At 42.2% G+C, this 13,107-nt stretch overlaps 1 protein-coding gene and 1 long non-coding RNA gene across 11 annotated transcripts in view; one reads left to right on the forward strand and one right to left on the reverse strand.

The window, feature by feature from the left end:
* LOC116480991 (cyclic AMP-dependent transcription factor ATF-7) overlaps positions 1-13,107 on the forward strand; it is a 117,734-nt gene that overhangs the window by 34,901 nt on the left and 69,726 nt on the right. The window lies entirely within an intron of this gene.
* LOC131380946 (uncharacterized) overlaps positions 4,896-13,107 on the reverse strand; it is a 52,239-nt gene continuing 44,027 nt past the window's right edge. The window contains exon 3 of the long non-coding RNA XR_009209261.1: positions 4,896-5,358. This is a non-coding gene — a long non-coding RNA (uncharacterized LOC131380946). The remainder of the gene's footprint in view (positions 5,359-13,107) is intronic.

Genomic DNA, 13,107 nt, shown 5'->3' on the forward strand with positions numbered 1-13,107 from the left:
TCAGTGTGCTATATTTGTTACAATTGTTGAACCAAACATTAATATATTGTTATTAACTAAAGGCTATAATTTTCATTAGTGTTCACTGCCTATACATTCTGTGGGGTTTCACAAATGTATGATAATATGTATCTACTGTAACAATACCATATGGAATAGTCTCACTGCCATAAAAATCTCCACCTATTCATCCCACCCTCCTGAACCCCTGGTAACCACTGATCTTTGTACTGTGTCTGTAGTTTCACTTTTTCTAGAATGTCATGTAGTAGGAATCATATAGCCCTCTAATTTTTTAAAGTTGTGAGTAGATAAGCATGTGATTGGAAATTGTTGGAAAAAACGGGGAGAGGAAATTAGACGTGGGAGGCTCCACAGCTCCAAGTTCTATCTAAAACTCCAAGCATTTATCCAGGGAGATTTAGGTGGCCCAGCCTTTCTTCTCTGCTGAGAGTCTCTCTGATGTTATAGGAATTAGCATGCCTAGTGACAGTTTTGTTGGTTCTAGGTGTTAGGAGCAAGGACAAGATGAACACTGAATGGGCTGCATCTGGGGAATCAAGGTATTAGGGTTGAGCAAATGCAAGAGGAAGTAGAGCATTTGATCTCTTTTCCTTTGATTAGGTTGAGGACAATAAAGTCTCATTCTTTCCCTTCTTCCCATGGGCAGCCTTATATATGATTGAAGAACATTAGTGCAAAGATTCCTCATCCAGAAATAAACTCTTGTACTTCTATACTAATTAAAGATTCATGTAAATTACTAAGTTCTTGGAAAACTATGGAGAACTCTATGGGGGCTGTCATTCACACTTTAGTATGAATTGGTTTAATGACTGTGATATTGGCTACATAAAGAAATGGACGTTTTTATTTGGGGTTAGGGGATCACAGATGTGGCCTGGCTTAGGTAGAATGGTCCCTGAGCAAAGGAGATATTGAAGTTTATGAGGATGTGCAAGATAAGCAGATTTACTTTTGCATTTTATTTTGGGCTATCTCAGCTTCTTTTACTAGAAGCTCATGCCTATAATCCCAGCACCTTGGGAGGCCAAGGCAGGAGGATTGCTTGAAGCCAGGGGTTTGAGATCAGCCTGGGCAACAAAGCGAGACCCTGACTCTACCAAAAAATAAAAATAAAAATAAAAAAAGAAACTACTTGAGAAGTGTAAATGTTAAGAATAGCCCGAATGAACACTGGAACCAACTTAATTTAGAAAGAAAGAACCATTTCTTCCTTTCCCTACTCTGGAAAATTTAGATTGATAAAATATGGGGGAAGGAGAAATACTGATTTCTGTAGTTCTAGGACTCATGGTTCCTGCCTGCTTAGAATTCTAGCTCGTTGGTACAGAGTAGGATCTTTTTTCATAGAGATATTGTCTCTTTACCCTCTCGATTTGACTAAATATGAGAATCTCCCAGTCTTGGCTCAGTACTACTTTCCTAACTTGTCAGACTGAACTGACTCTGTGGTAATGTGAACACTAGCCTAGGGAAAGTTCTTAGCATGGTGGTCAGGGTTCACATCAATTAGTGCATATTAACAGGTCATGTATGCGTACATGTATATACAATTTAGAGGAAATGTGTTTATATGGGGTACAGGAAAATGAGCTTTCCATCCAGAAAGCATACAGGGAAGGGAGAGAATAAAATACAATGAAAATTGTTTGATTTTATTGATAACACAGCAGCAACAGCAACAATAATTATAGCTCACTGAGCTTTTATCATGTATTCTGCCAAAGTACTTTACAGGGATATTTTATTTAATCCTAGCAACCTCTGAGGGAGAATTACCAGTGAGAAAACTAAGGCTCAGAGAACTAACTTATATAGGGTTACTCAGTATTTTGTGATGGAGTTGTAACACAAACCCAGATGGTTAGTCTCCATACCAGCTCTCTTAACCACTCTGCTAAATTGCTTATTATTTTCCATACGCACATCAGTATCCACATCTAGCCTAGAAAAAAATGAGTAAGTAGTGTTTTTTTTGGTAAATGGTCCAAATCAGTCAGCTAAGTCTTTTGTATAGTTTATTACCGATCTATATATCTAGCTGCCATACCAGAGAGAGCTAAATCTGTAGCTTAGCTCTGCCTGAGCAAAAAGCAAAACAAACAAACAAAAAAGGTGTAAATTCTTATGAAAATGAAGAAATCTTTCTGCAACTGCCTCAGCCTTAGTCTACAACGTTTTTTATCTGCCTGGTAATAATGCTGAAATGTGTCTACTCTCTGAGGTAAACCACCATCATTTTGCAGAAAGGACATGATTCTAAAGAGGAAAGAAAATTAATTTTTGGCCAACCAGAAACGTAGACAGAACTAGAAAACTGGGACCTAAAATCGTAGCTTCAGCATCCTCTACTAATAGGCCCAGAGAAGCATTGTGAGTGTCATCTTTGTGCATTCTAGGCTAGGTTACTTCCTGATCCATATGTTCTTCTTTCTCGCCTAAGTTTTATGCCCATAAGCTCCCACATACAAAGGATGGGTATCTTGCTTTGACTCTAGTGCCATGTAGTAATTGGGGATTTTGTTCTGGTGGCTGCCATACTTATTGGTAAGAGGAAATATGACTAAGGTGGAATTAGGGTATGATTAGAACAACACTATAATGAGATGTATGATCTGCTCAGTGATTGCTAACTTGCTTATTCTCTGACATTTTTGGCATATGGCTACATAGAGGATCTTGCCTGTTGAATAATACAGTTCTCCACTCAGGTCTCACATCCTGTCTTTCTTTGACTTCATAGCACCTCTACACATCTGCTTTTTCCTTTTCTCTTAGAAACTGTGTGGTGTTAATGCAATGGAGATTTCATTTATCATCGCAAGTGAAAATATATGGCTATGTAGATTCATGGAAATATTTACATGAAATAATTTAAGTGATAAAAATATGTAGAAGTGGCCGGGTGCAGTGGCTCACACCTGAAATCCCAGCACTTTGGGAGGCCAAGGCAGGCGGATCACCTGAGGTCAGGAGTTCGAGACCATCCTGGCCAACATGGTGAAACCCTGTCTCTACTAAAACTACAAAAATTAGCTGGGGGTGGTGGCAGGTGCCTATAATTCCAGCTACTAAGGAGGAGGCTGAGGCAGGAGAATCGCTTGAACCTGGGAGGCAAAGGTTGCAGTGAGCTTAGATCATGCCATTGCACTCCAGCCTGGGTGACAGAGTAAGACTTCGTGTCAAAAAGAAAAAAAAAAAATACATATATATATATGTAGAAGTATACATAGAGGATCAAAAGAGACCAGAGAATCTAATAGTTGATATTTACAGTAAAGGGATTCTTTGTATATGTTGTCTGAATGTCTTTATCTTTCACTGGAAAGTTGCTTAAAACATACATTTTCCCATTTTCCTTTTTTTTTTTTTTTTTTTGATTGTTCTATCACTCAGGCTGGAGTGCAGTGGTGCGATCTCAGCTCACTCACTGCAACCTCTGCCTCCCACGTTCAGGCGATTGTCGTGCCTCAGCCTCCCAAATAGCTGAGACTACAGACGTGAACCAGCTAGTTTTAGTATTTTTTTGATAGAGATGGGGTTTCACCATATTGGCCAAGCTGGTCTCGAACACCTGACCTCAAGGGATCCAATGATCCGCCCACCTCAGCCTCTCAAAGTGCTGGGATTACAGGTGTGTGTCACGTTTTCCTTCTTTTTTTTTTTTTTTTTTGATGTGGAGTTTCGCTGTGTCGCCCAGGCTGGACTGTAGTGGCGCAAACTCGGCTAACTGCAACTTCCACTTCCCAGGTTCAAGTGATTCTCCTGCCTCAGCCTCCCAAGTAGCTGGGACTACAGATGTGCACCACCAAGCCCAGCTAATTTTTGTATTTTCAGTAGAGACGGGGTTTCACCATGTTGACCAGGCTGGTCTCAAACTCTTGACCTCAAGTGATCCGCCCTCCTCAGCCTCCCAAAGTGTTGGGATTAGAGGCGTGAGCCACCGCGCCCAGCACATTTTCCTTCTTGATTCTGATGATTCATTGTATATCTGTGAACCATGTGAAATTAACTGTGCATTCAACTGTAGGAAATACCTGACTAGAGTCTTGTCTTCTCCACCTCTTACCATGAAGTCAAGTTCTTGGCTTCAGAACTGAGACTGCCTCACTGGGTAAGGTAGTAACTGACCAAAATGATCACTCGAGGTATCCAAAGATCTCATTTGTTTATTTTGCTGGGTGCCTCTGATAGACCAGTTAGTTGTGTGTGAGCGTGCACATGTGTGCGTGTGTGTGTGTATTTGTGTGTGTGTGTGTGTGTGTGATGACAGGAGTTCCTATAAAAAAGTAAATGCAAAGAAAAAGTGGTTCAGGGCAGCAGCCTATAGAACTGAGCTAAAAGCTTGGCTCCTGAGAAGTTATCAGAGAGACAGTGACAGTTTAATAGGATGGATGAAGACTACATTTTTTTTTTTTTATTATACTTTAGGGTTTTAGGGTACAGAAGACTACATTTTAATGCTAAGCTTTGATTACCTCCATTTTATGTCTCTGTTCTCAAGCTCACTGACAATAACAAATCTTACATTGGCATAGTTATTTGAATCCAGTGAAAAGAGGTGTTCAGATAATTTTAAAGATCTCAATTGTAGTATATACCTGGAGTTTGTATAATACTAGAATGGGTAAATAGTATTATAGACATCTGTCACTTTAGTGAACATCTTTTTTTTTTTACATGGTGGCAATCTATGCACATTAATTTTTTAAATTATATTATGTTCATAACTTCAGACATTTGTCATTTTACTTCAGTTTCAGGTATTTTTTAGGACTAACAGGGAGACTGTAGTCTCCTTAGGTTGTACGTATTGTGAGGGAACAATAAAAGTAGTTACTCTAAAAATTTCAGGGGTCTAGATGTCTGTGTATATTTTATAAAATATCATATTATATTCAACACTTTAGCTTTCCCTCTTCAGTCTTTCCTGTTCTTTCCTTCTAGGCTTTACCTAGATAATTGCAGTAGTGGAAAGGCGAGACTTTATTTCAGCCTTCTTTCACTTTCTGTGCATTTGAAACTATAACTAGACAGGGCCTTATGGAGGCTTGTACTTTCAGTTATGCATATTTGACTGCCCAGATGAGGAGATTGTATACATACATAGCTGCTCTTGGCAGAGTCATGGTTAAAGGTTTGAACATATTGTACCTTGTTGGCTGTTCCCATAGTCCTAAGGGAGGCATTTTGCTTCTCCATAGACAGTAATCGGCTTGTCAGAGTGGAGTGGCTTTTTGTTTTTCCTTTATCTAGTAGAATGGAGTGGGCTAAGCCTTTCTGGGAAGCAATTTCTTCCTCCACCGCATGAACAGAAGGTTGTGGATACTGTCTCTGAAACAAAGGGGAGGTAGTGATAGAAAAATCAGTGGCTAGGGCATAATTGGATTGAAGCTCTGTCAAGGAGACACCAGTTCCTGCTTGGAAGCTGGACTTTCTGCTATGCTTTGGTTTTCCGTCTTAACATTAGAATAATGAGCAATGGATACTCCAAGCTTAAAATTTTAGACTCTTTTCTGAGCACTGTATCGGAATGAATATGCAAGAAGCTATTCACATTTACTTAGTGGTTTTCAGTCTTTTTTCATTTATGCTCCTCCTTTGCTTTTTTTTAAATTAAGAAACTATTTTTTTAGAGCAATTTTAGATTCACAGCAAAATTGAGTGAAAAGTGCAGAGGATTCTCATATACCTCCTGTCCTCACACACACTAGCCTCCCCCACTGTCAACATACTGAACCACAATGCTACATTTGTTACATTCAATGAACCTGCATTGACATATTATCACCCAAGTCCATACTTTATATTAGGATTCACTCTTGGTATTACAAATTCTGTAGGTTTTAACAAATATATAATGAGGCTGGGCACAGTGGCTCATGCCTGTAATCTCAACACTTTGGGAAGCCGAGGCAGGAGGATTGCTGGAGCCCAGGAGTTCAAGACCAGCCTTGGCAACATAGTGAGACCCCATCCCTACAAAAAAAAAATTAAATATTAGCCAGGTGTGGTAATGTGCACCTGTAGTCCCAGCTATTCAGGAGGCTGAGGTGGGAGGACTGCTTGAGCCCGGGAGGTCAAGGCTGCAGTTAGCCATGATTGTGCCACTGTACACCAGCCTGGCAATGGAGTGAACTCCTGTCAAAGCAATCAATCAATATATAAAATGACATGTATCCACCATTGTAGTATCATACAGAATAGTTTCACTGCCCTGAATATCCTCTGTGCTCTCCCTGTTTATCCCTCACTTCCCACTGACCCCTGGCAAGCACTGATGTTTTTACTGTCTCCATAGTTTTGCTGTCTACAGAATGTCGTTTAGTTGGAATCATACAATGTAAGGCCATTTCATACTAGCTTCTTTCATTTAGTAATATGCATTTAAGTTTCCTCCTTATCTTTTCATGGCTTGATACCTTATTTCTTTTTAGTACTGAGTAATATTCCATTGTCTGAATGTACCACAATTTATCCATTCACCTGCTGGAGGACATCTTCATTGCTCCTGAGATTTGGCAATTATGAGTAAAGAAAGCTGCTATAAAAATATCCATGTGCAGGCTTTTGTGTGGACATAAGTTTTCTGTTCATTTGGGTAAATATCAATGAGTGTGATTGCTAGATCGTATGGTAACACTATGTTTATGGTAAGACTATGTTTAGTTTTGTAAGAAACTGTCGAACTGTCTTCCAAAGTGGCCATATTATTTAGCATTCCCACCAAAATGAATGAGAGTTCTTGTTGCCCCACATCCTTACCAACATTTAGTGTTGTCAGCGTTTTGGATTTTGGCCACTCTAATAGGTGTGTAATGGATTTTGTTGTTTTAATTTGCATTTCCCTGCCGGGCGTGGCGGCTCACACCTGTAATCCCTGCACTTTGGAAGGCCAAGGCGGGTGGATCACCTGAGGTCAGGAGTTCGAGACGAGCCTGGCCAACATGATGAAACCCCCGTCTCTACTAAAAATACAAAAATTAGCTGGGCGTGGTGGCGAGTGCCTGTAGTCCCAGCTACTCAGGAGGCTGAAGCCAGGAGAATCGCTTGAACTTGGGAGGCGGAGGTTGCAGTGAGCCAAGATCGCACCACTGTACTCCAGCCTGGGTGACAGAGTGAGAGTCTGTCTCAAAAAATAATAGTAATAACAATTATTTGTATTTGTATTTCCCCGATGGCATGATGTTGAGCATGCGTATTTGCCATCTGTATTTTTCTTTGGTGAAGTGTCTGACTAAAGTCTGTTGCCCATTTTTAATCAGGTTGTTCATTTTTACTGTTCAGTTTTAAGAGTTCTTTGTGTATTTTGCATGACAGTCCTTTATCAGGTGTATCTTTTACATTCTGTCCCATTCTGTAGCTTGTCTTTACATTTTCTTGACATTATCTTTCACAGAGCAGATATTTCTAGTTTTAGCAAAGTCCAGCTTATCAATTACTTAGTTCATGGATCATGCCTTTGGTGTTGTATTTAAAAAGCCATCGCCATACCAAAGTCATCCAGGTCAGGGGTCCCCCACCTTTTTGATACCAGGGACTGGTTTCCTGGAAGAGTTTTTTTCATGGACTGGGGGTGGGGGGGATTCAAGCACATTACATTTATTGTGTACTTTATATATAGTATTATTAAATTGTAATATAATAGTGAAATAATTATACAACTCACCATAATGTAGAATCAGTGGGAGCCCTGAGCTTGTTTTCCTGCAACTAGATGGTCCCATCTGGGGATGATGGGAGACAGTGGCAGATCATCAGGCATTAGATTCTCATAAGGGGCGTACAGCCTAGATCCTTCATATACACAGTTCACAGTAGGGTTGGGACTCCTTTGAGAATCTAATGCTGTGACTGATCTGACAGGAGGCAGAGCTCTGGCTGTAATGCAAGCATTGGGGAGTGGCTGTAAATACAGATGAAGCTTCACTCACTTGCCCACTGCTCACCCCCTGCTGTGTGGCCCGTGGTGTAGGTGTTCCCCTACATTATCTTCTAGAAGTTTTATAGTTTTGTATTTTACATTTAGGTCTGTGATCCATTTTAAGTTTTGTGAAGGCTATAAAGCATGTGTCTAGATTCATTTTTTTGCATGTGGATATCCAGTTGTTCCAGCACCATTTGTTGAAAAGATTATCTTTGCTTCATTGTATTGCCTTTGCTTCTTTGTCAAAGATCAATGACTATATTTATGTGAGTCTATTTCTGGACCCTCCGTTTATTCACATAAATATAGTAATTGATGGCTGGGCGCAGTGGCTCACGCCTGTAATCCCAGCACTTTGGGAGGCCGAGGCGAGCGGATCACGAGGTCAGGAGATCGAGACCATCCTGGCCAACATGGTGAAATCCCGTCTCTACTAATCCCAGCTAATACAAAAAATTAGCCAGGCATGGTGGTGGGGACCTGTAGTCCCAGGTACTCCGGAGGCTGAGTCAGGAGAATGGCGTGAACCTGGGAGGCGGAGCTTGCAGTGAGCCAAGATCTCGCCACTGCACTCCAGCCTGAGCGACAGAATGAGACTCTGTCTCAAAAAAAATAAATAAATAAAATATATATAGTAATTTATGTGTCTGTTCTTTTTCTAGTACCACACTGTGTTTATTACTGTAGCTTTATAGTAGGTTTTTTTCTTTTTGGGGCAGGTGTTGGTAGAAACAGGGTCACGTTATGTTCCCCAGGCTGGTCTCAAACTCCTAGTCTCAAGCAGTCCTCCCACTTTGGCCTCCCATAGTGCTGGGATTACAGGCATCAGGCACTATGCCAGGCCTATAGTAGGTTTTTTTTTTTTTTTTTAAGACAGAGTCTTGTTATGTCGCCAGGCTGGAGTGTAGTGGCGCAATCTCGGCTCACTGCAACCTACACCTCCCAGGTTCAAGAGATTCCCCTGCCTCAGCCTTCTGAGTAGCTGGGATTACAGGTGCGTGCCACCACGCTTAGCTAATTTTTTTTTTTTTGTATTTAGTAGAGATAGGGTTTCACCGTGTTGGCCACTCTTTCTTTGTTCATTCGTTCATTTGACAGGGTGTCACTTTGTTGCCCAGGCTAGAGTGCAGTGATGTGATCTTAGCTCACTGTAGCCTCCAACTCCTCAGTTCAAATGATCTTCCTGCCTCAGCCTCCTGAGCACCACCACACCTGGCTAATTTTTTTTATTTTTTATAGAGACGTGGTCTTGCAATGTTGCCCAGGCTGGTCTCCAACTCCTGGCTTCAAGCAATCCTTCTGCTTTAGCCTTCCAAAGTGCTGGGATTATAGGCATGAGGCACCACCCCGACCTATACTAATTTTTATTATTTCTTTTCTTCTGCTTGCTTTGGATTTAATTTGCTCTTTTTTCCCCCTAATTTTCTAAGGTGGAAGCTTAGATTATTGATTTTAGATCTCTTTCTTTTCTAGTATGTTTATTCACTGCTATCAATATCCACTAATCACTGTTTCTGCTGCATCCCACAAATTTTTATAAGTTGCATTTTCATGTAGTTCAAAATACTTTTTAATTTCTCTGGAGATTTCTTTTTTGCTTCGTGTATTATTTAGAAGTATGTTATTTAATCTAAGTCCTTTCATATTTTCCAGCTATCTTTCTGTCACTGATTTCTACTTTAATTCCATTGCAGTTTGAGGGCAGACATTGTGTGATTTCTTTTAAACTTGTTAAGGTGTGTTATATGGCCCCGAATGTGGTCAGTCTTGGTAAATGTTCCATGTGAGTTAAGAAGAATGTATAATCTGTTGTTGTTGTTGTTGGATGAATTAATCTATAGATGTTAATTATGTCCAGTTGATTGATGGTGCTGTTGAGTTCAACTATGTCCTTACTGATTTTCTGCCTGCTGGATGTGTCCATTTCTGCTAGAGGGGTGTTAAAGTCTCCAACTGTTAATATAAGAGCAGATTCATCTATCTGTCTCTTTGCAGTTCTGTCAGTTTTTCCTTCACATATTTTGATGCTCTGTTGTTAGCTACATACACATTAACTGTTTTTATTTATTTATTTATTTATTTATTTATTTATTTATTTTTGAGATGGAGTCTTGGTCTGTCGCCCAGGCTGGAGTGCAGTGGCGCAATCTTGGCTCACTGCAAGCTCCACCTCCCAGGTTCAAATGGTTCTCCTGCCTCAGCCTCCTGTGTAGCTGGGATTACAGGTGCGTGCCACCATGCCCGGCTAATTTTTGTATTTTTAGAGAGACAGGGTTTCACCATGTTGACCAGGCTGGTCTCGAACTCCTGACCTCAAGTGATCCACCCACCTTGGCCTCCCAAAGTGCTGGGGTTACAGGTGTGAGCCACCATGCCTGGCCTACATTAAGAATTTGTATGTCATCTTGGAGTATTGACCATTTTATCATTATGCAATGCTCATCTTTATTCCTGATATCTTTCTTTCTAAAATTAATATAGCTACTCTCACCTTTTTTGGATTAGGGTATATCTTTATCTTTTTAATTTTTTTTTTCTTTTTTTTTTTTTTTGAGATGGAGTCTCGCTCTGTCACCCAGGCTGGAGTTCAGTGGCGTGATCTCCACTCACTGCAAGCTCCACCTCGCGGGTTCACACCATTCTCCTGCCTCAGCCTCCTGAGTAGCCTGGGACTACAGGCACCTGCCACCACGCCCAGCTAATTTTTTATATTTTTAGTAGAGATGGGGTTTCACCGTGTTAGCCAGGATGGTCTCGATCTCCTGGCCTTGTGATCTACCCGCCTCGGCCTCCCAAAGTGCTGGGATTACAGGCGTGAACCACCGCGCCCAGCCTATCTTTTTACTTTTAATCTATATATTTCTTTGTACTAAAGGGGTTTCTCATATACAACATACAGTTAGGTCTTGTTTTTTCTGCAAGCTCCGCCTCCCGGGTTCACGCCATTCTCCTGCCTCAGCCTCTCCGAGTAGCTGGGACTACAGGCGCCCACCACCACGCCCGGCTAATTTTTTTTGTATTTTTAGTAGAGACGGGGTTTCACCGTGGTCTTGATCTCCTGAGCTCATGATCCGCCCGCCTCGGCCTCCCAAAGTGCTGGGATTACAAGCGTGAGCCACCGCGCCCGGCCAGGTCTTGTTTTTTGATTGACTATGACATTGTCTTTTTTTTTTTTTTTTTTGGCAGTAACTTTGTTTTATTAGTTAAAAGGTTTGTGAGGCTGGGTGTGGTAGCTCATGCCTGTAATTCCAGCACTTTGGGAGGCCGAGGCAGGTGGATCACCTGAGGTCAGGAGTTTGAGACCAGCCTGGCCAACATGGTGAAACCTCGTCTCTACTAAAAATACAAAAATTAGCCAGGTGTGGCAGTGTGCGCCTGTAGTCTCAACTATTCAAGAGGCTGAGGCAGGAGGATCGCTTAAACCTAGGAGGTGGAGGTTGCATTGAGCTGAGATCGTGCCACTCCAGCCTGGCTGACAGAGTGAGACTCTGTCTCAAAAAAAAAGATAAAGGGTTTGTGAGAGTAGAAGGAAATATTTAAGGTTTCCTCCTACTGTCCAAGGCTAGTTAAGTGTAAACAGAAAAAAACCCACTGGGCTGTGCTGAGACATTGAGCACAATTTGTCATGTGCATCTCAGTGCTGACCAAAACACACATGCTGGCAGGCTTCACAAGCAAGAGAAGTGCCTCTTCAGGACAGGACCTTTCTATTGAAGATCCTGCAGAGGGAGAAGGTTCAGAGTTCATGCCAAACCTGCAGACTGCTTTGTCATAATTCCCCAGGATCCAGGCACAGATAGTTCCCTAAAGACACTACCACAGAGACAGTGACCATCTCTTCCTCAAACACAATTACACACACTCCACGCTATTTTTTTTTTTTTTTTTGAGATGGAGTCTCGCACTGTCTCCCAGGATGGAGTGCAGTGGCACGATCTCAGCTCACAGCAGCCTCTGCCTTCTGGGTTCAAGCAATTCTCCTGCCTCAGCCTCCCGAGTAGCTGGGATTACAGGTGTATACCACCATACCCGGCTAATTTTCGTATTTTTAGTAGAGACGGCGTTTCACTATTTTGGCCAGGCTGGTCTTGACCTCCTGACCTTGTGAACTGCTCGCCTTGGCCTCCCAAAGTGCTGGGACTGCAGGCGTGAGCCACTGCGCCCGGCCCTTTTTTTTTTAAGATGGAGTCTTGCTCTGTGTCCCAGGCTGAAGTGCAGTGGCACCATCTCGGCTCACTGTAACCTCTGCCTCCCAGATTCAAGCAATTCTTGTGCCTCAGCCTCCCAAGTAGCGGGGACTACAGGTACCACCATGCCTGGCTAATTTTTTTTGTATTTTTTTTGGTAGAGACAGGGTTTCGCCATGTTGGCCAGGCTGGTCTCGAATTCCTGACCTCAGGTGATCTGCCTGCCTCAGGCTCCCAAAGTGCTGTGGTGCGTGAGGCACCACATCCGGCGTCCACACTGTTTTCCTACCTAGAAACCACCCGGTGCCTTCGTAAGCTCCCATGCTTGGCTGCAGATCCCAATACACAGCATGGGCAGAAGCCAATAGCAACCTCCAGCAGCAAGCATCCCAGTGTGCTTGGAGCTGGAGAGGGCTGATTTGAATCCCAGATTTTTTTTTTTTTTTTTTTTTTGAGACAGCATCTCACTTTGTCACGTAGGCTGGGGTGCAGTGGCAAGGTTGTAGCTCACTGCAGCCTCAACATCCCTGGCGCCAGCTATCCTCCCACCTCAGCCACTGGAGTAGCTGGAACAGCAGATAAGCACCACCATGCCCAGCTAATTTATTTTTATTTTTGTTAGAAATAGGGTCTCCTGATATTGTCCAGGCTGATCTCAAACTCCTGGGCTGAAGCAGTCCTCCTGCCTCAGCCTCTCAGAGTGTTGGGATTACAGGCATGAGCCACCGTGCCTAGCTCATTTTCCTTCTCTCTAAAGAACTTCTTTTAAGATTTCTGGCAAGGCAAGTCTGTGGGCAACAATTTCTCTGTATCTTTGTTTGCTTGAGAAAGTCTTTATTTTTCCTTCACTTTTTTTTTTTTTTTTTTTGAGAGAGGATCTCACTGTGTTGCCCAGGCTAGAGTGCAGTGGCGTGATCTCAGCTCACCTCAACCTCCTCGGCTTAAGCAATCCTCCCACCTCAGCCTCCC

The sequence above is a fragment of the Hylobates moloch genome, unplaced genomic scaffold, assembly GCF_009828535.3.
Source record: "Hylobates moloch isolate HMO894 unplaced genomic scaffold, HMol_V3 SCAFFOLD_13, whole genome shotgun sequence".
Classification (NCBI taxonomy): domain Eukaryota; kingdom Metazoa; phylum Chordata; class Mammalia; order Primates; family Hylobatidae; genus Hylobates; species Hylobates moloch.